General features: G+C 41.2%; 1 protein-coding gene across 9 annotated transcripts in view; it reads left to right on the top strand.

Moving 5' to 3' along the window:
- The window catches only part of bcor (BCL6 corepressor), a 262,619-nt gene that overhangs the window by 183,094 nt on the left and 55,629 nt on the right, over window positions 1–23,896 (top strand). Inside the window, exon 1 of one of the 9 annotated variants that reach the window (XM_033033098.1) lies at window positions 5,770–5,792. The exons of the other annotated variants lie outside the window; for them this stretch is intronic. The gene's annotated coding sequence lies outside the window, so the exon portion shown is untranslated. Of the gene's footprint in view, window positions 1–5,769; window positions 5,793–23,896 lie in introns of those variants that run through there. 9 annotated transcript variants of the gene reach the window in all.

Genomic DNA, 23,896 nt, shown 5'->3' on the forward strand with positions numbered 1-23,896 from the left:
TTTACTGATAATCTTTTATGTCAACCTGCTTTACATTTAATAATCAATTTCCTATATATTGGGAGTAATGTACAAGAGGACTATTGGCAATTATGATCTATTTCTGTTGTGTGGAGTCACATGAATGGTAGAATTGGGAGAGAAAATATTTATTTATGCCCATATCACTAAAATCATACAGACTTAGTGGCTAAGTTGTTTTGTAAGGTACACAGGTACACTCCTTGCCACAAATATAGTACCTTTAATACTGCCTACTATTTGTTTAAGTAATCCACAGTTAGTAAGAAACCCATATTGTTTTCTTTCCAACACAATATGTCAACATTTCTCTTAAAATAAGTTATGCATTTGAATCTCAGCAATATTCACTGCACATACAGTGCACAACCTTGAAACAATTCAGTGCCAGAAGCACGGAAGTAAAACTTGTAACAATACCTCAAACATCAATGCTTAATGTTGCAAAACACTGTAGAAAGTGTTAAAATACAGCCCATCTCAATCCTTACTCCCTGATAATTATCATCCTTCTTTCTTTCACCTTTTTTTCCACTGAACACGTATGAATTATGATTACACTATCGACAAAGCCTAATACATTCATAAACAGCTTTCCTCCTTTAATTGCATTAAAGCTGTTCCAATGTTCATAACGATTCATGCACCTATCCACCCTTGTGCTACTGTAAGGAGAGATGAAGTACAAGCTCAGAGTTTACAAAAATGTTAGTGTGCAGCAGAAAAGATCTTTTACATAAATGCTATCTCTGACAATGGATTGAAGCCTTGCTTTGTGCCAATTAGTGCTGTGCCAGTTAGTCTGGTCAGTTTGCAGTGTACCTGGTTCATCTCTTGGCTGTGTTTGGTTTCCTCACACATTGAAAATTCATTTTCTGTGTTTTATTTTGTAATGTCGATTATTTCAGGAAATGCTTTTTGTTTGGATTCCACGACTAAAGTAATGTGGGCTCTTTAAATTGTGATATTTTATTTTTTTGAGTACTTTACCTATTATGTTTAGGTTTATTTGTCACTGCACAAGAACTGGACAAATATAACAAGAGTGTTTGCCTCGTATGCACCAATAAATAACATAATAGAAGGAAGAAATAAGGGCACAAAGTGCTGGAGTAATCCATCGGGTCAGGCAGCATCTCTGGAGAAAAAAAAATAGGGTGATGTTTCAGGCCAGGACTCTTCTTCAGACTGATTGCGGTGGCGGTGGGGGGTGGGGGGTGCAGGCAAACGTGCCTATCCATGTTCTCCAGAGATGCTGTCTGAGCTCTCAGTTACACCAGGACGTTATGTCTTGTTTTGTACACCAGCATCTGTAGTTCCTTGTATCTACCTTATATAAGGAAGATTCATGGTATTCTGAGATTAAAGCCGTCCATTGACACTGCTGTCGACTTTAAAAATGCCACAAATTAACAGATAGGGCTGAAGGTATATAATAGTTATAACAACATAACAGTTGTGCAATGTGTGCATTTGCTTAACTTTTCCATTTCTGAAAAGGTTTGTGCATTACCATTACTACTGATGCAAAACTGAGCGAGACTTCCTGGTGTGTAAATTCAGTGTGGTGTCAAATCAGTTGTTAAGATCTGATTCTTGTGCCTTTCTGACACCTTTATCTTGCCTGTAATTAATTTGAACGTTTAGACAATGGCGATGCAGCTGCCCTTAAATGTAATTCGTCCAAGCGCTCCAACGAGTAGCAAAATTAAACATGCAACCATTATAACCTGGAGTTTACCCGGGTGAAATGCCAATCGTATCCACGTATGAAAGATAGTCGCAGAGGTAGTCGCGCGCATTTTCTGAATTAATGGTGACTTTCGTAACAGAATCTCAAAACTGCTAAAAGTAGCCTCCTAATTTGAGTCTGGGTGTATTTGCATTGCGGGTTTGAATTGAACCGCACATAGGTCTAGTTTATCACCATACGGAGGAATATACACTCACAGTGCACGTGTGCACATGTATGCGAGGTTTAGGTTAGTTTAATTTAGAGATACAGCACAGAAACAGGCCCTTCGGGTGACTGAGTCCGCACCGACCAACAATCACCAGTACACTAGTTATTTCTCACACACTAGAGACAATTTACAGAAGCCAATTCACCTGCAGATCTGCATGTCTTTGGAATGTGAGAGGAAACGGAGCACACAGAGAAACCCCACGCAATCACGAGGAGAGCGCACAAACTCCATACAGGCAGCACCCATAGTCAGGATCGAACCTGGGTCTGTGGCGCTGTGAGGCAGCATCTCTACCGCTGTGCCGCCCGTCTTCAAGTTGTAATCCTATTCAACCTTAATTCAAACGTTTAGAACTGAGATGGAATTTGTCTTCTTCCAGCTCTCCCTGTATTTATATTTGTAGCAGCTATGACACAATTCTGTATCCAAGGATGCTCGATCTCTCTCTCTCTCTCTCTCTCTCTCTCTCTAAACAAGACAGTTAAACTTTCAGTCATGCGGGAAGCCGCCAGTGTAAACAGGACTTGCCGGCAAGAACCTGTTAGTACCTGTAGTTCAGGTTCCAGGAAAGCAGGCCCGAGAATGTTAACGTCAGTGTAAATGCACCTCTATTCTCAGCATTGACAACGTGGTTGCAGAATAAGCATTACATAGTCCGAGCAGCCGGCCGTTGACCTCCCAAAAAGGTCAAGAGGCAGATTAATAATAAAACATGACACGGCAATGCGTTCACGCTACATTATTATTCTACACCTTAAAAACATTCCTCATTTTGTGTCAATATACAACTACATCCATCCGTACATATGCTTATATCACAGACACGGAGAGATCGCTCGTTTATTTACAAAACTGACTTACCAGCTGGTACCATTTACAAGTAGTGTCACGAGATCACATTATTTAACAGGGAGGGCTGTGTTGTACGCCCAATGCGGGTTATTTTAAACGTATATAAGCAAGGATATAGTTGTGTGAATAATCGACATGTATGAGAAACTAACAGAAACACAAAACTTGGCTTAAAAAGCTAACAGGAAAACATTGCAAATTCCTAACATCGTGTTTTTTATCCACTTTCTACCCTCCTACTGCATTTGGGAGTTATTAAACCCAGACGCTACTCAGTGCACTGTGCATAAAATTAAAATCTCTGGGGAACAGGAATACAGATGATCTTCCATAAGTATGAAGGGTCCCCATTATCACTACTTCCCGTTGAGTGATTCATTATCTTCTATCTTCAATTTAATAACATTGACAAACAATGTACTATTTTAGCCGAAAAGTCTAAATAGTGATTCGGGGGCGATTATTACCTGTTTGGACAGCTGATCCTATCAGGTGAAATGCATGTCTGTGTCAAAGATTTGAGATTTCAGGCGATGGAGCCTTGATTTAAAAATTTTTTTAATGGGGATGGTCATGTTCTTGGCGACGATGCGATATTCCTTTGGCCTTTAATCAATGCGGACTCAGAAATGCTGGCGTCAACCTCGCCACCCATGGGCGCAGTTTGTAAAGCCGCTGCCTCACAGGGTCAGAGTCCGAGTTTGATCCCGACCTTGGGTGCTGTCTGTGTGGGGTTTGCACATTCTCCCTGTGAGTTTCCTTCGCGAGCGCTGCTTCCCCACACATCCCAAAGACTTGCGGGTTGGTGAGATTTTTGTGCCATTGTAAATTACCCCCTGTGCGCAGATGAGCTGTAGAAGCTGATGACAATACGGAGAGAATAAAGTGGGATTAGGTTAGTGATGGTCGGCGTGGACTCCGTGGGCCAAAGGGCTTGTTCCCATGCTGCATCTCTCAATGCCTCTGGTTACAAGGAACTACAGACGCTGGAGTCTTGAGCAAAATACTAAGTGTTGGAGAAACTCAGCGGGTCGGGCAGCATTTGGGGAGAGAGTCGGCGTTTCGGATGTCGACCCTTCTTCAGGCCAATTGGTTTACGTGACAGAGTGTCTATGGCTATCTGATCACCAACTTGGTTCGTAATGAAATTCACGGTATTATTTTACCGAATTAATAAGGTATCGTGACTATCGCAACTGCATCGCCCGCTGATTATGTGGCCTATGCCTGTGTGGCCTATTTTACTCGGTCTCAACATTAGAACTTGCCACCAGAGGGGGGAGTCGAGTGTTATCTGTACTCGCATGAAAAGGGGGAACTGTTTACAATTGTGTACACTGGTAGAGAACCACTAACAATGAGACACTGAACACCCACAGCTTTGACCCGTTAGACATGGCTAGGTAATGTATCGTTGAAGAATCATTTCTATGAATATCAACTGAATGTGTCTCGTCAGACGAAATGTAGCTGCCGTCCTCACTGAAACCCCTAACGTCGTTGTTGTTTAAACTGTTATAGCCAGTTACTGTTGAAATAAAATGATTACTGGCGCCGCAGTTTTGTGAGGCAACCGGCATAGCATCTTCAACAGTTCACTTAAAGTTCAGCCTGAAGTTAAAATTAAGTTTATTTCCAACCTATGCAAAGTATGCTTTTAAAAACTCCTGTCAATTTCATCATTCAAAATGTCAACACGTGATCGTCAGTGCCGCTGAGTACTAAGTACTGTTGTTAGTAGGTTACTGTAATAACGTGGGTCATTTCAGAATTATGCTACAGGTTTCAAATGGGGCACGGCGCTGCTTTGACATCTTAAATATTGATTTGTAGCAGTTTAGAACCAATAAACACGGCAACTCTTTTTTGCGTGGGGAATCACGTTTCAATAAAACAGTGAATTTTATAGCGACTATTAATAGAAGCTTAACTGATGTCGATTTTGGTGGTCTTATCTGGTGTTTAGGGATAAGTTATTTCGCATGGTGTGAATTTCCGAAGTGCTTTGTTTTAAAAAAAAAGTGCAGTCACCATCGTCCCGATAAGCAGGGTGTATGACAGGGGCTCCGTTTGTTTACGGAAGATTTATTGGGAAACAAATCAATGAGATGGCTTTCTTAGTTATAGATTTTGTGCAAGTAATGTGATAATTACCCCCGCCTTTCCCGGCTTACACGCTTCCACCCCTCCCACCCCGCAAGACAGATGCTTAACAGAGCACTGGCGCGGGTGAATTGTTTTTTTGTTCTGGTTCATTTCGCCGCAGATTTTTTGTTCGGGGCACTCGCTGTTTCGACTTTCACCGGGCGGCCGTTGTCGCCTCTCGGAGCACCTATTATTCCTCTCGTGGACCTCTTCGCCCCGTCTTTGCTCTCCTTTCCTTCCTTTCGATCTACTTCCCCTTTTTCTCCTCTCTCGCCTTTGTCTTTTCTTCTCCGCCCCCGCGTTCACCCCTCACTCCCGTCTTGCCTCGCTGTTTTAATTCGCTTTCGACTACCCACCGGTGTTCTGTCTCGATTCTGTCTCCGCGTTCTTTATATCCCTTATCTCGATGTCTGTTTCTTTTCTCTGTCGCTTTCGGTGTGTCATTTTACCTCCTCTGGTCTCTGGAGGTATTGCGCTGCAGGCGAAGGCAACGCTTTATCAGTAGACTCGAGTCGGCAATGCCAAATGCCCCGGGGGAACAGCGCGATCTCAGTTAATCCTAACTAGCTTGTACCCTGCGGAGATGAATGCGATAACCATCGTCATGTGTGTTTGGGCTGCCCAGTACTGCCAAGCACGAAAAACGCGTCGACAAACACTGGGAAGGCGCAAAATCTACTTTTACGACCTCTTAACACGATTGTGCTGAGGAATCAACTCTCCGTCAGAGAAATGGGAAATCGCGCGACAGGGAACAAAAGCCACCACATTTAATTCTACCAAGGATTCAATCTTACGGCAAATTGGGTGCGTTTGAATCTTTCAGTTGTTGCACGATAGAACGCTACGTGATCGTGGTTTTGATTCAATCTGACCACCTAGCTTGCGGAAATGCATATTATTTTTAGGACATACATCATGTCCTATAAAATGATAGTCCCATGTGACGTTAAATGAATAATTAATAGGCGACCCACCCATAACGTATAAAGTAAGAATATGCACCCGTGGAACTAAAAAGCGGGCACTGCAGATTCGTGGGCGATCGATTTGAAACCATTCTTGTCATGTCACTGCCTGAGATGAATTTCTACTCTCCCGTGTTTCTGTCTGTAGCGATATTGATCATAAGAGCATTTGAAGGCCTGGGTGGAGTACATTTAAAACGTAGCATATTCCACTGACTGGCACACGCAATCAAATCTGCAACGTTAGAATTTCGCGACGAGTTAATTAGAAGTGTTTTTGATTCATTATCTAAACGCACCTAGCATTTCAACGTTGCCTGTTTTCAGTCTTTTTTTACGGAGTTTCTTTGTTTTGGAGACTTCTTATTCTATTCTTAAAGGCTTAGTTGCTCTCAGAACTGTTGTGTTTCACCCTGGTGGAGACAAACTGTTAATCCGAAACCGCTCCTCCCACTCACTTCACATTTTAGGAAGGTTTAAAGGTAAATGTCCATGTTGTGCAGCGATTTAAATCATTTGTAGTTTGACTGTAGATTACAAATAGTTTTTTAAAAGAACAACGTGCTGTAGGATCTCAGCGGGTCAGGCAGCATCTATGAAGGGAATGGACAGGCTACATGTAAGGCTGATTGTAGTAGGGGGAGTTGGAAAAGAGTGGTACAGGACAAAGCCTGGCAAATGATAGATGGATTAGGTGGGGTTGATTGGCAGAAGGGAACGCCACTTGTCCATCCCCTCTACAGGTTTATTTTATTTTATTGTCACGTGTACCAAGGTACAGTGAAACGCTGCATGACCCGCTGAGTTCCTTCAGCACTTTGTGTTTTGCTCAAGATTCCAGCATCTGCAGTTCCTCATGCTTCTATGAAAAATTTGGCATTTGGCTCTTGGCATTAGACCAACCTGAGAAATCCCCCAAAAGATTATGTGCCATTCTGTTCTATTTCTTCCCAACTCCCTTCTTTGATAACTGTACACAAAGACAGAAGGCAGCATCAACCTCTAAACACTTCTAACTACACACACATAAGGGCTTCCCACAACATTCTTGATGGTCTTGGCTCTCTGATGCTACTTCAGTAATGGATTTGACACACATCTGTAGATGGGAATTACTGATTGATCATGATCAGAGATTCTCGTCTGCATTATAGAAGGAACCAACAGTGGGGATTGGAAGCTGAGTCAACCTGGAACAGACAAACGACCAAAAATGGTAGGAGAACCCCACAAAAACAAACTCCGAAATATCCCTGAAAATAAATTGTGACTTGTGGGAAAAGATATGGGGCACTAGTATTCAAAATACTAGTAAGACATTTGTCATATTCATTCATGAAATATATTTGAATTATGATTTAGTTTTTAAATTCCTTGCATGATTGGCTCTGTGACTTGGAGGAATTATTCAGCTTACTTCCCAGAGTTTGCAGATATGCTGATTTCCATCTGTAACTCATCCCCAGATCACAGAAGGCTTTTAATTTCTCTGCCTCGTTTAACACTAACATTTCCTCTTCCCGCCCTCATCTGCCTTCAGTTAAGGGTGGCACCTTTGTACCCCTCCTCCATCTTGTGGAGTTAATCCTCACACTTTATTATCCTTTCAGTTACATTTATTTCTCTCCCAAATTTCATTGCCACCTTCTTCCTCTTCAGCAACATTTCTTGATCCAACAGACTGTTGCTCTGAACAACAGGAAAGTTTTCGTAAGCAGTATTTCTCACAATAATTTTGTAAGATCAGGAATACTGGTCCTACAGAATTATAAGAAATTCTTAAGGGGTTGGACAGGCTAGATGCAGGAAGATTGTTCCCGATGTTGGGGAAGTCCAGAACAAGGGATCACAGTTTAAGGATAAGGGGGAAATCTTTTTAGGACCGAGATGAGGAAAACATTTTTCACACAGAGAGTGGTGAATCTCTGGAATTCTCTGCCACAGAAGGTAATTGAGGCCAGTTCATTGGCTATATTTAAGAGGGAGTTAGATGTGGCCCTCGTGGCTAAAGGGATCAGGGGTATGGAGAGAAGGCAGGTACAGGATACTGAGTTGGATGATCAGCCATGATCATATTGAATGGCGGTGCAGGCTCGAAGGGCCGAATGGCCTACTCCTGCACCAATTTTCTATGTTTCTATCCCTTCCTTCATTGTGGCCTGCCTCCTGCTGCTAATCCAGGGATCAGGAACAAGAAGCAACGCTAGTGATTTCGTACATTGCCAATAAATGGTTACCCCAGCAATGGACTAAAATTAAATTTTAGAAAATCTACTCCCATTTTATGATTTAGTTTCTCATGAAAGTGCAGTGAAATTTTTCCAATTTGAATGCAAAAAATGATAACATTACTGTGGATACGATACTGTAGTTATCCTACCTTTTTGTAGGTTGCTTGCATCCTAAATTTTGGAACTTGATTTACAGTATGCAATTTATTCCATGCAGTTCAACATTGTTGTTAAAGTAAGAATTTTGGTTCAAAATTGAGCCTGCCTATTTGTTGAAAATGTAAACCAAGAACAGAAGCTGTTGAATTGATAGCAGCTCAGTCCGCATCTGTAGTGACAAAATACTATATATGATGGACAGATAGTCTGAAGAAGGGTCTCGACCTGAAACGTCACCAATTCCATTTCTCCAGAGATGCTGCCTGACCTGCTGAGTTACTGCAGTATTTTGTGCCTCTCTTTGTGGTAACCCAGCATCTGCAGTTCCTTGATATGGTGGTTCAAGTATGCATCCTTTATCAATACTAAATTGTAGAGCTGGCTGAACAGTTGTGCACTGCATAATTTTTCATTTTATTCCCTGAACCTGGAATGAAAAGAAAAACGGGTTTATACAAACTAATTGAACATAATGCGAGGGGCAGAAATAATAGTAGCTTAAAGCTCTGAAGAGTAAGTTTGAGACAAGAGTGAAGGTCGGGGTACAAAAGTGCAAATTTTATAAATAAGAGGACAGATATGATTATAGGAAGCAATGAAACATCACTAATGAAACTGTTGCAATGAGAATCAAGACCATGTTAATTTCACGTGAAGCACTGTACACACCACGAACAAGCCAAGAGAATGGAGGTTGTAATCAGAACTGAGAAACTGGTAACAAAAATGCTGACCTAACAAGTCATCTACATTTTATTTAAATTGCATTTACTTCTGCGGAGCATAATAGAGAATGAAGAAATGTAGGTTTGTTTTGTTAATTTTAACAATAATTATTGCAGCAGTTAGACAGGGCATCACTAATAAAATAAGTGGACAGAACCCAAATGGATTGATCTGAAGAAGGAATTACCACACTCTTAGTGGTAGATGTAGATTGGTTATTTCCTATTAACCAATTGTAGTGCTTGTTAGTAGTTTTCATCATTTTGTAACTTCTAGTTAGGCAATTTCTTGACATTTTCTGTTCCAAGAAGGAGAGTAAAATTTCCAAACTTTCCTAAAATCAGAAGTACCTCTCCTCTTGGTATATGGGGTGGCACAGCTGTAGAGCCACTCTCTCATAGCCTTGGATAATCAATGCTGACATTCAGTTTTGTTTGTGTGGAGTTTGCACATTCTCCCTGCGGCTGTGCAGGTTTTCTTCCACATCTCAAATGGGGAGATTTGATTAGCGGGAAGATTATAGTTAGAACACAGTACAGCACTTGTACAGACGATTGGGCCCACAATGTCCGTGTTGAACATGATGCCAAGATAAATCCATCTCATCTACCTGTGCATCATCCCCCATATCCTTCCATTCCCTGCATATCCAGAACCCTCTTAAAGGCCACTACAGGAACTGCCTCCACTATTCAATTTATATAAAATGACAGCCCACCCTACCTCCCATATTGGGTTCCATGCTTTACCTTGCTTTCTTATCAAGTTATCAAGTATTAGTTTTGAAACTAAACTTAAACTCAAGAGTCCATGCATGACTTGCAGGCTTTTGTTGTCTCCACGTATCACCTCCCAGCCTCTGCTGCGATCTCCACCCTTTCCTCCTCCATCTGACTCCATCCACCAATCAACCTTCCTCACCTGGATCCATCTAACACTTAATAATTAATAATAATTAATACTTTATTGATCCCCTCAGGGAAATTCAGATGTCCAGAAGCCCCCAACCAACAAACCCACAGATTCAAAACGAACGCAGACAGAAAATACATAGAATACAATGTGGACACTACCTGAGAGCAATAAATACTTAAAAAGACCAATAATTAAAAATTAAAAATTGCAAAATGCATCCCCCTACAGCCTAGCGGTCCGAATTATAAAATCTAATGGCTGCAGGGGTGAAGGATCTCCTGAACCGCTCCGTTCTACAGGGCAGGGAGAGGAGCTGGTTGTTGTTCCGAGTGCTCTTTTGACTCTCCAGAATTACATGGAGGGGATGCCCGGGGTTTTTCAGGATGACCTGCACCTTGTGCCTCATACGCCTCTCAAGCACATCCATCCCAGAGTCTACTCTCCCCTCCAGCACTGAGCTAGCTCGTTTAACCAGTTTGACCAGCTTATTGTTTTTTGCACTAATGCTGTTGCCCTAGCAGACAACATCGTAGAAAATAATACTTGCAACCACAGTGTTGTAAAACATGTGCAGCATATCATTACACACATTGAAGGATTTGAGCCTTCTGAGGAAAAAGAGTCTGCTCTGGCCTTTTTTGTAGAGGGAGTCAGAGTTGACAGACCAGTCCAGTTTGTTATCAAGGTGCACTCCAAGGTATTTATATGTCTGCACCACCTCAATGTCAGCCCCTGCAGCATTGACCGGCTGAAGGGGGAGCTTGGACCTGCCAAAGTTAACCACCATCTCTTTAGTCTTAGTTGTGTTCAGGATGAGACAGTTCTCTTCACTCCAGGCACAAAAGGAACTGGTCAAGTTCCTGTATTCCTCCTCCTGCCCGTTCCTTACTGTATCATCTGAATATTTCTGTACGTGGCATGTGTCAGACTTATAGTTAAAGTCTGCTGTATACAGGGTGAAGAGGAATGGGGCCAGAACCGTTCCCTGTGGGGCTCCAACATTGCACACCATTGTGCCAGAGACACTGTCCCCCAGCTTGACAAACTGTGGTCGACCCGTCAGGTAGTCGTATATCCAGGAGATAAATGTGGAATCCACCCCCATCTTCTTAAGCTTGTCATTCAGAATCAGGGGTTGGATGGTGTTGAACGCACTTGAGAAGTCGAAGAACATAATCCTCACATAGCCACCGGGTTTGTCCAAACAGGAGTAGATCCGGTGCAGCATGTAGAGGACTGCGTCAACCACCCCAATGTTCTCCTGGTATGCAAACTGTAGTGGGTCGAGTGCGTGCTGGACTTGTGGTCTCAGGAGACGAATGAGTAGCCGCTCCATTGTTTTCATGATATGGGATGTAAGGGCTCCAGTCTGTAGTCGTTTATCTCGGTCGGCCGCCCTGATCTCGGTCGGCCGCCCTGCTTTGGGAACCGGCACGAGACATGATGTTTTCCACAGACCTGGTACCCTCCCTGACTGGAGGCTCAGGTTGAAAATGGTCTGGAGCGGCTCCGCTAGCTGAGCCGCACAGTCTTTTAGTAGCCTGGGACATACACCATCAGGGCCAGCTGCTTTACCAGGGCGCAACCTCCTCAGCTCAGCTCTCACCTCGTCCGCCGTGAAGAACAGTTGAGGAGGTGCTGCAGTTGTGGGGTTGGGGGGGGCTGCCTCGTGGAGGTGATGGTGGGGGAGAGGCTGCACCTGTAGAGGTGGGAGGGGATACCAGATCAAACCTGTTATAGAACAGGTTAAACTCATTGGCCTTGTCCACGTCTCCTGACGGCTGGCTTCTCATCTCCTTGAAGCCAGTGATGGTCTTCATTCCTCTCCACACCTCTTTGATGTTGTTGTACTGCAGTTTCTTCTCCAGCTTCCTTTTATAGTCCCCTTTTGCCTGCTTCATACTCCTTTTCAAGTGGTGCTGTACCCTCTTGATTTTTTCCCGATCACCATCCTTGAAAGCCTCCTTTTTCTCATTTAGGAGGCTAAGGTTTGTTATTGGGAAAGCAACAAACAATTCTTACTGGCACAACAACATCCCTACAGAAGTTGATGTAGTCCGTTATGCATCCAGCCATCCTGTCGATGTCCATACAGCTAATTCCTGTGGCTCCATCAGTATGTCCCAGTCTGTGCATTGAAAGCAGTCCCTCAGTGATTCACTGGCCTCTGGTGTCCACTCTCTGAAAGACCGGGTGGTTGTAGGCTGTCTCAGTACACAGGGTTTGTAAGAAGGCCTTAGATAAACCAGGTTGTGATCTGATTTGCCAAGCGGTGGAAAGGCTAAGACACTATAGGCCTCCTTGACATTGACATAGCACAAGTCCAGTGTCTTATTGTGCCTTGTGGGACAGTCAACATACTGTGAGAAGCCTGACAAGTGGGGGCTGATGTTCACATGATTGAAGTCCCCTGCCATCTCTTTCCCATCCTCCTCTTTACCTCTTTATATTGGCTCTCTCCCCTCCTTCAGTGCATATGAAGTATCCTTACCAAAAACAATGACTGTCCATTTCACTCCACTGATGCTGCCTAACGTACTGAGTTCCTCCAGCAGATTATTTTGTTGTTCTACATTAGTGCAAGTTCCATTGCTTTTTGTCATCTGAAGTTTGAATTGATAATGTCAAAGAATATATAATAATTATCAAAATAGATCTATAAGCTGACAGCAGAAGATCTTGTCTAAATATATGTGGAAATCTTCATAATTTGTATGTAATAATATGCAATTAACATTTAAAAACTACAGGTACTCAAACACACTGCTTATGTGTAACCCAAAGTTGCCCAGAATCCAAATAATGCTTGGTCCCAAGAAATTAGAACAGAAGATCAACTGTACAACTAACAATTGGAACTCTGGGATGGAAAGAGTTTTGCAAAGGGATGGGCAAGGTAAACAATTAGGAGATTAAACTGAAATCACAAAGATTTTGCATCATAGAACCGAAACAATTTGCTGCACAGGAGACCATGCAGCCCCCCCCCCCGTTTCTAATTAAAAAATTAAATCTACTCCGACAAATCCCGCTTCATAGCTCTTGATCTGTAACTTTATAGGTTGTGCAATATCAAGTGTCCAACCAGTTAATTAAAGAAGAGGATCTCTGACACTGCCCCTGTTTTAAGCATTGAGTTCTAGACCCCTGATACTCTCATTTTTGCTCAAATTTTAATTTCTCAGTATCCAAGCCCCTAGTTATTGATTTCCCTGCTAAAGAAAATAGGGCTTTACTAGTCACCCTCTCTGGCCCTCATGTAATTTTATAGACCATGCTTTATTTAGTCTTCCCTCAGCTTTTCCTCCTGTAAAATAATTCTATCTAATCTTTCTTCATGACAAAATTTCACTGACCCAAATAACATTCTTCTACACCTCTTCTCTACATATTGCATCTTTTCTATCTAGAACTGTATGTAGTAATCAGAACTGTATCTAGTGTTTTATCAGTTCTGGCAATGATCTCCCATCCCTTGTGTTCTGTGCTTTGGCTTATAAAGGCATGTATCCTCTGTCATCTTAATCATCTTTTCTATTTGCCATGTTACTTTCAAAAGCCTGTGGATGTACACTCCAACATCCCCTCTTTCTCTTCAGCACTCAAAATCCTACCATGTAGTATATTTCCTTGCGTTATTTGCCCTCACCAAATGGAATAATTGACACCACCACGTTCTTGCATTATTCACTACTCTGACCATTTGTGCATCATCAGAAGACTTTTTTTAATTATGACTCCTAAATTTAAGGCCAGATCACTGAAATGTAGCACAGAAACCCTCACCTGGTATAGTTTTCCTATCACTAAAACTCTCATTGACCATTATCCTTTCTTTGAAGTCAAGATCTAACTAACTGTTTTTTTCTTGTACTGTTTGTGGCTTTAATTATCACTTTCTCTTGGATCAATTGGGGCTTATCAGTTTGCCATTATGAGCCGATAAAATCCATGTACACCATCGGTATCGTGATCCTTTTTGACAACTTTGATACAGATTCAGATTGATACGCTATAACATTCTGGAATCCTTCCCTTTAACATTGGAAAATGGTTCATCTGAACCAAAAGAGGAAAATATGCTGCCTTGTGCAGATTTTCTCAAAACTGCTGAGATCTTCCGTAATATTGGGATTATTCAGCCCGCTTGTGGCCATAGAGGTGACAGTAGTAATGTTTCCAGTGCTGCACTACATCACTGCCTCTTTTGTAAATGGCATGGGCATGACTTGAAGCACTTGCACTGAAGTTTGTATGTTTGTAAATCCTCGGAAATTAATAACTTGGTATTTATCTCTTACTTTACTGACAAACATCCTTTTTGTTTAATGTACGGTCGCTCATCATTAAGTTTAACTAATCTAATTCTTCACTCCAGATTTTTCATACTCATATTTTAATTAACCATGTAAATGGGTGCCTGGATTGATGTTGCCCATTGTACATCAGGGCACAATCTATATTGCACTCATTGAATGCTAAGTTAGAGTCAGGGATTTCTACTTTGTATTATGAAAGATGGAGTTCATTTTCCAGGAGTCTGATTTGAAGAAGTGTTTGGGTCACTTACATTTTGAATCATGGTTAACAGGATTTTGAAGTCCTATGCACACAGTTCAGTAAAAATCTCACTATACATTGGCACAATCTTACTTAAGTACAAGAGTGTAAGAATAGTAGATTGCACTGAGGCATTGTACAAGAGTCGCGACGTGTCCAACGTCATCTAGTGCACTTCATGTTCAGAGTTGTTAAAAATGTTTGAGTCTTAACTTGGCCATAAAGTCCTGTGGCGGCGACTTATCGGAACTTTTGCAGTGAGTTCTTCAATTCTGAGTACAGGTTTGACAATACCAAATGTAATTAAAAGGCACTGCAGATGCTGGTTTATAGTAAAGATAGAGACAAAATGCTGGAGAAACTCAGCAGGTCAGGCACTTCTTAAAAGTGTCTCCACTCCTTCCCCCCCCCCCCCCTTTCTTCCCCCTTCCCCTCCCCCTTCCCCTCCCCCTTCCTCTCCCACTCTCTCTCCTTCTCTCTTCCCCCCCCCCCCCCCCGCACTCTCTAAAGGACTTACCGTACACTGTGGCAGCCGTTTACCTTCCTCTTCATCGCAGGTATGAATTTCAGACAGCGCTCCCCTGCTTTCCCTGGCCCCCACCTTTGCGATGTGTTTGTGTGTGTGTGTGTGTGTGTGTGTGCGGTCGGTCAATCCAGCTCGTGGTTTCAACGCGGATGGTCGATCCAGCTCGAGGTTTTCCAGGCGAGTGCTCTCGAGCTTGAAGGTCAAAGGCACTCTTCTTAACTTGCGGATTAGGTCGCTGCAGTGGGACAGCCACTTAAGTATGTAATGAAGCTCCTCCCATAGCGTTGGTATATGAAATGTAGATATCTTTTTTATGAATACTTAAAAAGCAATACAGTCAGTCAATGGGTTCTGTTATGAATGAATGAATGAATAAGTTGGCCAAGTATTCACATACAAGGAATTTGCCTTGGTGCTCCGCCTGCAAGTGACAGTTAGGAATGACACATAAAACATTAAACATTAATAATAAAACATTATTGAATAAACACGTGAATTAAATAAAATACCAGAGCAAAAGGCAGCTACAGATGTTTGGTTATTGAGTAGAGCTACTACTCGTGGGGGAAAAAAGCTGTTTTTATGTCGGCTGTGGCAGCTTTGACAGTCCTGAGTCGCCTTCCAGAGGGAGGTGATTCAAAGAGTTTTGTGGCCAGGGTGAGAGGGGTCAGAGATGATCTTACTCGCTCGCTTCCTGGCCCTTGCAGTGTACAGTTCATCAATGGAGGGAAGGTTGCAGCCAATAACCTTCTCAGCTGATCAGATGATTTGCTGCAGCCTCCGGATGTCGTGCTTGGTGGCTGAGCCAAACCAGACCATGATGGAGAAGGTGAGGACAGACTCTGCGACAGCCGTATAAAATTGGACCATCATTGCCTGTGGCAGATTGTGCTTCCTCAGCTGCCGCAGGAAGTACATTCTCTGTTGTGCCTTTTTGACTGTGGAGTCGAAGGTGGCCCCCCATTTAAGGTCCTTGGAGATATTGGTTCCAAGGAACTTAAAAGACTCCACAGAGGTGACTGTGGTGTTGTTGATGGTGAGAGGGGTGAGGGGAGGGGGAGCTCTCCTAAAGTGTACAATCAATTCTACTGTCTTAAGAGCATTGAGCACTTTAGATCTGTGTGACGTGTAAACTGCCCAAATATTCTGACAGAAATTATATATTGATAAAGTAAATTAATTCTCTGCCTTCATGGTTCTGTCCCTGGGAGCTGTCTGTCAGCCAATTTATCTACGTCAGAAATGCCCATTTTCTAGTGGTATCCATATCATATCGCTCTACATATACGATCATTTTTTCATTTCATTATCCATAATTAAAATAATAGTTATAGAGTTATCCAACAGGGAACCATTCTAACCAGTCTGGACATCTACATGTCCCATTTGGCCCATAGCTCTCTAAACCTTTCCTTTTCATGTACCTGTCCAAATGTATTTTAAATGTTGTTGTAGGACCTCCATCAACAACCTCTGGTAGCTTATTCCATGTACCCGCCACCTTCTGAGCGAAAAAGTTGTCCTTTATGTTCCTTCTTTCCCCTCTCACTTTAAACCTATGGTTCTTGATTCCCTTACCCTAGGTAAAAGACTTTGTGCATTCACCCTATCTATTGTCCTCGTGATTTTATATGCCTATAAAATCAGCCCTCAGCCCCCTATGCTCTAAGGAATCAAATCCAAGCCTGCTCACCCTCTCTTCATCAAACATTTCTGCAATTTCCCTTAATGGCATATTTCCTATAACAGGATGAACACAATTTCCAAGTGCAGCGTCATCAACAGTACAACTGCAACATAATGTGCTGCCTTTTATACCCAATGCGCTTACTGGTGAAGACTAGTGCTAAAGCCACCTTCACCATCCTGTCCACGTGACATCAAGTTCAGAGATGTTTGTACCTTATATTCCTTTGTGCCTCTGTTCCACCGCACACTGTGAAAGTCGTACCCTGGTTTGATGACCCAAAATACAACTCCTCGCATTTATCTGAATTAAACTCCATTTACCATTCCTTAGCTTATCCCCTTGATCAAGCAAGATCCTGCTGCAGTTTGTAATAACCTTGTTCACCATCTAATAGATATATGTTGTATCCAGTTAATAATGGGTACCATAAAATATATTATTATTATTATTGAGAAACATGAAATTGCAGTTGCTGGAATCTTCCATAAAATGCAAAATGCTGGAGTAGGTCAGTGGGTCAGGCAGCATCTGTGGAGGAATGGATAGGTGACGTTTTGGGTCAGGACTATTCATCAGCTTGTTATTATTGTTATCATTGACATTAATATTTCATATTATTAATAGCTTGAAAAATGCTTTAAAAATGTAGAGGAGAATTTGCATAAAGTTGTATTTCGATAACTCGGGTCAATTGCAACCTGAACTGCCCCAGTACAACAAGATAATTGGGCTGAGAGCTGCTATGGGGGTTACTACTCTTTGGAATGATTTAGCATAGGATGATGAAGTTACTGTTGTTACACAGACGAGCTATATCTTGACTTACTTATAGGCTGGTCAAGAATAATCTCTTGTCTTGTTAAAGACCATCTCTTGTTAAAGACCATATTTTGGATTGGTTCCAACGATCCAATATTACTCTAATCCCTTTGTCGACAATGTCTTAAATATTGTTTTTTTTTTCATTGTTGTGACTTCTGCTGCAATTTCCACAATTTTGATAGGAGGTGCTGCTGCCTGCTGTTTCACTTGCAAATAGCAGTCGACAGTATATTGCTAACCGTCCAATACTGAAACAGGATAACTTTCGTATATAAATCAATGTAGAATTAATAATATGTGCTTGAAGTAAAACTATTTAAAATCAGTTGTTAAGTCCCATTGTACACAGAGTTCCCGTTACAGGTGTGTTTAACTATACTTTATTAATGTTGACCAACAACTAGGAGATTAAAATTTTACAGAGTGCAACTTTGCTCTGATCTCTGACTTTCTTTAAATGTAAACCTTTTTGTATATAGCCGAAAACTCACAATGGGATTTGATTAATGGTGTTGTTTCAATACCTTTCGTTCCATTTTATTGCAGTTTTAGATCTTGTGTGACGTGTAAACTGCCCAAATATTCTGACAGAAATTATATATTGATAAAGTAAATTAAATCTCTGCCTTCATCAAAAATAAAACAACAGGCACACATGTACCAATGAGGCAGTCCCTTAGAGTGAATCCCTGTTACCAGTCCAACAAATCATCCCTCTATGGCAAGTATCTTCTTTATTGAATAAGGAGACCAAAACTGTAACAATACTGCAGGTGTAGTCTCATTTCAACTCTGTATAATTGCAGCAAAATGTCTGTAACTCATATATTTGAATACTCTTGCAATTAAAGCTAATTTAACATTTGCTTATCTAATTGACAGCACCTGCATGCTGGCTCTGTGATTCTTGTAGAAAGACACTTCAGTATCTTTGAAGATCAACATTACCCAATTTTTCATTCTTTAAAATTGTTCTGTTTTCCTGCCCAGTGCACAAAAGGGGATATCTTTACATATTTCCGTATTGCACAGCATTTGCTCTGTTCTTGCCCATTCATTCAAGTTACCTTTATCTCCCTGGAACTTTTTTACATCCTCGTTTCTACTCACAATCTCACCAAGCAAACTTGGAAATTATGACATTAGGGATAGTTATTGATGTAGATCTCAAATAATTAAGGATGAAGTTCTGATCCCTTTGGTACCCACTAGCCTTAGATTGCATATATACTTGCATTGTAAGTGATACAGCAGAGATTAAGTAGGTTGATTCCTGGGAAAATAAATCATTCCAGGAGATGATGAGTAAGATTGACCTAAATCCACTAGTGTTAGGAAGAATTAGACGTGGTTTTGTTGACACAGGTAAGGTTCTAAAATAATTGACATTGAGTTTAGAAAAATGACTTTCACTGGTTAGAGACTGTAGGATTAGGCAGTATAATTTCAGGATACTGGGTCATCTATTTCGGATTGTGATGAGGAGCAATGTCATTATTAAGAGGATTGTCGATCTCTGGAATTCTGTATCCCAGAGGGCGGTGAATACTCATCCAGTGAGTACAATCAAGTCTGATGTATTTTTATACACTAGGGATATGTGATACAGACTTATCAATGCGCACATTTTATGACTTTTAAGCAAGTAGAGGAATATATTTTAATAGCACAAGGGCTTGCATCTAATTACTTTGGAGTTCAAGTCACTTCTAAATTGACCAGGGATTTTTTTTTCCAAGACCCGTGTCAAAGGATTGGTTCTGGGTGGGAAAATGATCATGAGGTACAGGGTCAGCTATGATCTTTCTGAACAGTGAAACATGCTTGAGGGCATGTGTGGCCTATTTGTGGCTCTTAAGAGCAGGAGCATAGCTTGCTATATGGTGCCAGGAGGAGCACAGCTACACTCTCTGATCTCACTCATTTTCGGGGTTTCTGTTTTACTCCAGGGACATCTTGTCGATTAGGTTGCTCAGGTTCTGGTAAAGCTTGAGATGAGGAGGAATATCTTTATAAGCAAGTAAAAGTTTAGTCTGTTAAATTAATCAACTACTTTTTGTTTAGAGCCTCATTTCAATGTTAAAGTGAGATTTGTTAAAACAAGGTTACAAAGAGCCTCTCTTTTTCACCCGACCAGTTTAGCAGTGACCTGAACGCGAATGCATTAGGTGCTGCTAAATGATAATCCTGTAACTATTTAGATTAATAAAATGGGTCCATTGTTAAATGTAGTCCTCCCCTCTGTTCCCCCCAGTAGTTCGTAGTTGAGAAGGCGTGTGTACACAAGAGTTTGTGTTCAGTGAAAGGAACAAAGCTGTTCAACGTGAACTTAGATTTGTAAATAAATAGGCCAATTCTTTCTATAGAATTCACCTCAGCACCAAAATACATAGCATATAATTCACATTTAGTGTGTTTTTGAAGTTTTATATAGCCTGTGCATTTTTCAAAATATACAGCACTTTTTATGCAATATGGCTTCAATGCAAATTTTTAAGACAGGATATTATTTTGAAAGGAAATACAGATTTCTGTTGTAGGCTGTAATGTTTGGCAGTTTGCAGATGTTCTGTTCCAGTTGATATGAATTTGTTTTGCTTGTTGGATTTAACCACCTTGATGTAAATGTAGTTATTTGCTACTTGTGTGATCAGCAGCACACAGTTTAATCTTCTGTTTTGGGAAGAGTTTAAGTCTAAATGCTTTACTTGGACATTGGTCTAAATGCCCCCCTGATCTTGAGCAACCCACCCACTTTGTCTTCGTTCAAAAATGAATTCTGAGGCGGATGTGTCCACTTTGAGAATTCTGTTTTAGCATTTGGCGGCACAGTGGTGTAGCTGGTCCACCTGCTGCTGCCTCACAGCACCAGAGACCCCGCCCGGTTCCATCCTCACCTTGGGTGCTGTCTGCGTGGATTTCCCCCGGGTTTTCTGGTTTCCTCCCACAGCCCACAGACATGTGGGTTTGTAGGTTAATTCAACTCTGTAAAAAATTGCTCCAAACGGATAGGGAGTGTTTGTGAAAGTGTGATAACATAGAACTAGTATGAATGGCTGATTGTCTGCATGGACTCGGTAGGCTGAAGGCCTGTTTCTATGCTGCTTCTCTAAAAGAAAATAAACTAAACTAAATCCTTCTGTTGGTTTCCATCAACCTCTTGATTTTAATTTTTGTGGACCAAGTCGTGTTGATGTGTTGATAAGATTATTGTGATACACATGGTAATGTTGGTTAGCCCAACAGTGTGAAGGCACTTAATAACAGTCACAGTTGTGAAATATCATTGAAGTAGGTTTGGTCATTAACTCCTTTCACTTTCAAGTTCAAAGATCTCCTGTCAATTCCTAGTGGATTTCTTGAAATAATTCTACAATGGGCCTCCAGTACTGTAGAATCAACCTCCGTTTGTGTCAAGTACTAGACTGCACTAAACAATCGGGATTTGAGTTCCAGGTTGCAACTTTTAATGATGCTAACCTTTTCTTTCAAAGGAGCTGAAGAGAGTCTATGGAATTATGAACTGTCTGAGACCTTGGCCACAAGAGAACATGGCAATTCTACTAATAGGAGAGTTCATAATACCAGCAAGATATCAGTTCATCTCAAGGTAGTAGCAACTTGTTTAGATGCTCAGGAAGATAGTCATGCACATCTTCACTGAACAAAATAAGCAACAGTGCCAAGTGTTGGGACCTGCATTTGCTTTTTTAAATGCATAATTAAAATGACAATCTTTGATACTGAAGGCATCAATTCTTGCTCTGGAATGCAGTAACAGATTATGGTTACCGCCAAAGCCTCATATATGCACCTATTATTTATTGGTGAGCAGGAATGGTGTGTCTTGCCTTACAGTAATATCACAACCAAGGATATTTTCTTTAATTACTGACCGACTTACACCATAGATTGCAGGATTTTAATAAGAAACATATGTTTTCCTTCTCTTTAGTAAGATTTTTAGCTAAGCAGTAAACTAAAGGTCACACTGTGAGCATTATGGTCCCATATGGCAGGGCCCCAATTAGCATCCAAGTCCACCTACATCTGAGTCTGAGTTAATGCTAAATTTAAGCAGATTATTATCAGGCATGTTTCTGTAACAGTTGGTTGAAGTCATAATGAGGACATAGCTGCATTGCTGGAGCATTTTGAGATTATTGCAGACAGCGTATATGACTATCTGCATTCATTTTGCAGTCTGCAGACAAGGTGAAAGTAGTTTCTGTGGTGATTAACTGCAGGTCCCAGTAATTATCTGGGTGTTCCCACTAGTGGGAGAGTCTGACTAGAGGTCATAGCCTCAGAATTAAAGGACATTCTTTTAGGAAGGAGATGAGGAGAAATTTATTTAGTCAGAGAGTGGTGAATGTGCGGAATTCTTTGCCACAGAAGGCTGTGCAGGCAAAGTCAGTGGATATATTTAAGGCAGAGATAGATGGATTCTTGATTAGTACGGGTGTCAGAGGTTACGGGGAGAAGGCAGGATAATGGGGTTCAGAGGGGGAGATTTTTGCTCTGAATTCCAGCATCTGCCGTCTCGTGTATATAATTACTTAATAATTTATAATTACTTAAATTTGTTAAGCCTTGAGGTGTGCACAATTAAGTTAAGAGTTTAATCTCTCTTTTGGAGATATTTTACCCCTGATTACTAGTTATGATGAACAATGCTACAGCCAATGCATTAGGGAAAATGAAACATTAGCAGTTCCTTGTTCCTATATCATCACAGCATGTTATTTAATTTCATTAAAATGTTTATAAAGAGTTGCTGAAATCACTAAGATAAAAATGTTTTTAATGTTGAATGCAATAATTTAACAAATCCCTTTTCTGAGATTACAATTGTAAACGGTGTAATTGGTCACATCAGGAGAAAATAATGCAAAAACTCTTGTGAAACTCTTGTGTCTGTTGAGCATTCCCTGTGGCATAAAAAGGCGCCGCATAAGATTGCAAAGTAAAGGGCCTGTCCCACTTGGCGAGTTTTTTCGGCGACTCCCGGCGTCATTGACTGACGTATCAGGGTCACCAAAAGATTTTGAACATTTCAAAATCCAGCCGCAACAAAAAAAAAGTTGCAACACTTGAGGAGACTCCGTGCGTCAATACGTCATCACGCCGCGACAGGCCCTTGACTGTGTTAGCAGTTGTTTGTCAGGTGTAAATCAAGCAGCCATAGTTGACTCAGAATATCTAAATTAAAAAGTGCAAAATCAGCCGGGGTTCCCTTTTGTAATTGTTTTACTGTATTGCTGCAGAGTTGGGTAGTTGTATGTAAATGTAGATTATTAGTATAAACCTTATTAAAAAAATCAAAAAATCTTTTGAGGGCAATACCAGTCCTGCAACGTGTGAATTGCTTGAATCATTTGGTTTAGTTTAGTTTAGAAATACATCATGAAACCAGGTCCTTCGGTCCACTGAGTCCACAACAACCAGCAACCCATGTACACTAGCACTTATCCTACGCACTAGGGACAATTTACCGAAGCCAATAAACCTTCAAACCTGTACATCTTTCGAATGTGGGAGGAAACTGGAGCACCGGGAGAAAATCCACGCAGTCAAGGGGAGAACGTACAAACTCCGTACAGGCAACACTTGTAGTCAGGATTGTACCCGGGTCTCTGGTGCTGTAATGTAACAACTCTATCGCAGCACCATCGTGCCATCCTAAGCGAAGATTTGCAGCCAGGTTTTCGGCAAACTGAATGCTTTATACAAAATAAGCACTGTAACCGTAATATTCTGTACGATATTCTCTTTCCTCAAAGTACTTGTTCTTTTGCATTGTTAAATGTTTGAAATGAGCATAATCGTGAAGTAGAATTTTGGTCAAGAGGCTACACAGAAAGAGCATGAAAGATTTGGACTACAGAGAGCACAGAACACAAGTTTAATTGTTTTGAATGTTTTTGCACCTGAAATGATTAGTAGAAATGTTAACTAATTCATAGAATCAGCTTTGATCACATGTTAAAATTTTGCCATTTGTTGTATATTATTAATGGTGGAGATATTATTACTTTTTAATACCAAATTATGAGCAGGAAGAACATATTTTAGACTTTGGAGATACAGTGCAGAAACATTTGGTTTGCACATTCAGTGTACTGAAACCTTCGGCCCACTGAGTCCTCACCGACCTGCAATCACCCCATACACAAATACTATCCTACATTAGGGACAATTTACAACTTTTTACCGAAGCCAGTTACCCTACAAACCTGTATGCTTTTGGAGTGTGGAGGAAACCGGAGCACCCAGAGAAAACCCATGCAGCAACAGGGAGAATGCACAAACTC

The sequence above is a fragment of the Amblyraja radiata genome, chromosome 14, assembly GCF_010909765.2.
Source record: "Amblyraja radiata isolate CabotCenter1 chromosome 14, sAmbRad1.1.pri, whole genome shotgun sequence".
Classification (NCBI taxonomy): Eukaryota; Metazoa; Chordata; class Chondrichthyes; order Rajiformes; family Rajidae; genus Amblyraja; species Amblyraja radiata.